The sequence below is a fragment of the Glandiceps talaboti genome, chromosome 17 (genome assembly GCF_964340395.1).
Source record: "Glandiceps talaboti chromosome 17, keGlaTala1.1, whole genome shotgun sequence".
NCBI classification, from domain to species: domain Eukaryota; kingdom Metazoa; phylum Hemichordata; class Enteropneusta; family Spengelidae; genus Glandiceps; species Glandiceps talaboti.
The window spans coordinates 19,664,570-19,668,987 of record NC_135565.1 but is presented as its reverse complement, the minus strand read 5'-3'; positions in this window follow the sequence as shown (position 1 = coordinate 19,668,987).

Genomic DNA, 4,418 nt, shown 5'->3' with positions numbered 1-4,418 from the left:
CACGGAAAACTACGTCCATTTCCGACTAGTTGAACTAAACATTGATGGCAAAAGTTGTGAAGGCACGGAAGACATTTGGCATTATTATACCACTCTGAACAAATGCTACACTCCAGGAAATTTTCCTCAATTTCTTCCAGGACCTGGTTTGCGTTGGTGGCCATCGTGTTTACATGTAACTATTACTAGACATATTCCCTATGACCTCATTCTGATCGCAAAGACCCATGGGAAAGTTTCAAACAATAGCGATTCAAATAAATGACAAATATAGCGAAAGTAATAAAACGAAAGTATCGAATTATTCTGATATTTGTAAATTTGAACCCTGTACATATGTAGATATCAAAAGTTATTCAATAACCTCGCCAGTGTGTACGTCTACTACCCGAGACCACAGATGTGTTAGTTGTCTGTGTCGAGACTCATTCCCAGCCCTCGGACCACAGGGTAAAGGACAAATGATCAATTTGTACTCGCGATTTTCCGGATTTCTAATATTATTTTCTGTATATTTCAAATAAAGTTTTAAATACTGTTTCCTCTCACTGTTTTTTTCTATTTCCTACCTGATATCAATGTCTTATCTGAGTTTATCAGCTTTGCATTAATTAGTAGCTTGCTAGAACAAACTGACTATTTGCCTAAATTAACGCATTACCGTGAGTGTAAACATCTACTGATACGACTAATGGTAATACATGGACGCGTATTGCTTACTGTGCAATGTGTTAATTGGGCAATTAGAACGTGAGTTTAAGGATTAGCAATCTGCTAATTAATGCTAAAGTTAGAAATCTCTGATAAGACAGTGGTAACAGTCGAAAATAGTGGTTGGGGGGGGGGGGTAGTCTTGCTGCTAGACGTTCGGGCTTTCTTTCGATACTATAAGCGAACGATGTTTTCAGTGAGGGCTTGCCCGAACATTCTAGCTAATGTCATTTTCAGACCGGACATTCCATTGAGATTAGTGGGTTGGGCCATGTATGCATATATATATACTTTAATATATTCAATCTCTGCATGCAGGTGTTGACAAACACATTTATGTCATTACTATGTCTTATCAGTTTATGGTAATTGTGTTTGATGAGTGTGTAGACGTTGTCATTCACACATTTTAGTCAATGCATTGGTGGTTATTTTTACAAGCCCCTCCTTAAGATGAATATGCATGAAAAAAATTAGCTATTGTCCTCTGTTTGTGCTTGTCGCTAATACGGTTCTCTGATTGGCAGTTATTTATATCCTGATGACATTTGCTAGACCTCGGATGTTCCATCCTCAATAGCGATGTTCGGGCGTGTGTCATATTCTATCGGAAGAACATCCGAGGTCTAGCAGATAGACGGGGGGGGGGGGGGGTGAGAGGAAACAATATTTAAAACTTTATTTGAAATGTAGAGAAAATAATATTAGAAATCCGGAAAATCGCGAGAACAAAGTTGATTATTTGTCCTTTACCCTGTGTCTAGACACATACATTTACAATTGTTAAGTATTTGTACTGTTTTTCGTTCTAGCACAATCTCATTGTCGCAAACCACGACCGTTTTACGGTACCGTTCTTAACAAGCCGGTCCCTACTGGTTTTATTTCGAAGTGTAGTAGAAGAAATATTAGCTCTGGTTTACGAGAATGTACAATCTAAACAACTTCATAGCCCCAGATAATTATAGCCGCCGTTGTTGTTGTTGTTGTTGTTGTTGTTGTTGTTGTTGTTGTTGTTGTTGTTGTTGTTGTTGTTGTTGTTGTTGTCGTCGTCGTCGTTGTTGTTGTTGTTGTTGTCGCCATCGTCGATCGTTGTTGTTGTTGTTGTTGTTGTTGTTGTTATCATTATTATTATTATTATTATTGGTGGTGGTGGTGGTGGTGGTGGTGGTGGTGGTGGTGGTGGTGGCGGTGGTGGTGGTGGTGGTGGCGGTGGTGATGATGATGATGATGATGATGATGATGATGATGATGATGATGATGATGATAACGACGACGACGACGACGACGACTACTGAAGTGATGGAGAGATGAAAATCTGAAAGTGAAACAGAAGGGTTAAGCAATGTTTAAGAGGTGCACAAAGATGGAGAGGGTATTATGATGTTAGTAGTTCTTGTCAATTTCACTTCAGGTTATATTGTTACCGTGGCTTGGAAATTATCAACAAAAATAAAATAAGAATGAAAAATCCTTAAAAGGATATATTATGTTGTTTTGTGAGTGTGCAAGTTTTAGCATGGACGAGTAACTGATATGAATATATGACGTATACGTGATCATTTGTGACGTAGATACCTATGAAGCACGTATAGACTAGTATAGACGATTAAGAAGGTTATACGTGACAGCCGACGCCAACGTTTAATCGGGTACAGTTAAAGGTACGTATTATGACGCAGCCAGATAAATTTGTCTCAGAGAAGGTGATTGTCTACATTTTATTCTTCGTGTGAGTCACATCTTCTTCTTTTTTTAAAACTTGTTTTCTCATTGCAAGTTCAAAGAAAGAAAGAAAGAGATTACATTTACCAAAAAAGCAGAAAAAAAGCTTCTAGTTCCCAAAGAAAGAAAAAGGACAAGAACAAGACCATTACAAGTCAAAATCATTCCACTTCATTACAAATGTTTTTAATTTAATCTGTTGTTCCGATCCTTTTGGAAATGATATGTAAGAGTCACATCATATATGTAATCCCTACAAACTGGTATCACGTGCGTATAGGGTGAACATAGTGAAGTACACATGTACACACACTTCGCAGTTAAGTAGTACCGCCGCCACCCCCCCTCTCTCCCCCCCCCCCCACACACACAAAAGTTTACCCACAAGTAATGCAATTATACTGTTCAGGGTATACGATATTACGAGTAAGTTAATGTACCTTTCACAACATGTGTTTTACATGTAAAACAAAAACGTTCCATGATCCAGTTGCAACTAGTGTTCAGTGAATGTGTGCATCTAGAGGCTATCCGTTGGTTTTTGGTGTGTTCCTGTACGTGTGTGTGTGTGTGCATGTGTATGGTCTTGGACCATATACAATCAGTTGTACAACTTGTATATCATATTGGTCTGATTGAGTTCAAAGGTCGTCTCGATAATCTGACCCCACCATAATGATACAGAACAGATCTAGAGATATAAATTGCTGTCTGCATTTGAATCTCAATGTGTATTACAATTCATAGCCTACCTAACGCTACCACACTATTTCAACTATCCTTACTGACGATTTGATTTTTTTACATGGAAATTTTCGCCCAGTTGGACGAGCGAAAATTCAAGCAATCAAAATATCAGTTACGATGTAGTAGCGTTAATAGTCCTACAACTTACAAGTCTACAGGCAGGCTAATTGTAATTAATTCAGGGAAATGGAAGTATTTGACAGATCCAAGAATGTCTTACGATCTGATTCAGTTATACACGTACGTTATGTGAAGATGTAAATGTACTGATTGGTGTCAACAGTAATGTTGACTCAATTTTTGTACTGTAACTGTGTGTTTCAAAAAAGTTAGGACGGTTAGTTAGTTAGTTAGTTAGTTAGTTTGTTTGTTTGTTTGTTTGTGTGTGTGAGCGCGTGTTTGTTTGTTTGTGTTTTGTTTTGTTCTAGATGAAGAAAGGCACATAGATGAGGCTTGTAAATACACCACGAGGAAAAAAACCCAATATATTACAAGAAATAAAAATCAATATATTTGGTAAAACATATCAGATGAACATTAAAAATAAAACTCAACAATAATAATAATAACAATAACAATAAAAGCAAACAAAAAGAAAAAAAATGAAAGGATGTAAGGATATTAGGTGGACATCTTTTCCCAGTACGGCTTCAACTTATCAGATTGCAATTATGAGAACTTCATGTACAGACAAGTATCACGAGCATCTCCATTCCACTGTCCAGGGAGAAGGCACTCACTCTCAGAACAACAAAGTAAAATTCCGACAAAAAACGAAGTAAATAGGGGTAAATTGAAAAAAACCCGAGCTGTTTTCACCATAGTCCTGCTTGCAGACGGTGCACGCGTTTCACCACGTCACAAGCCCAATAATCAGAGTCAGATTCAATGAGCCACTGCCGTAGACACATCATTACATGGCTTGATCTTGTATATTGTTCAAGGTAGACAACTGAACGCTCCTGTTCATTCCACTTTTTATCGAATTGTTGTGGTATTGTAAAGATTTTCCATTGATAAAACGATATTTTTGGTTTAAGACAACAATATATCAACCATTAGACATAATAATTTTTTTTTCTTCAAAAGATGAATTGAATATATTTTCAAGTGACTTAGGGAGTCCATGAGGAAAATTATACAAAGCGGTGTGTTGTTGATCATATGTGCGGTCAGAGTGACTCCGTATATTGTTTACTGCAGGTGTGTAATAATATCTAACTGCAAGCGAGTAA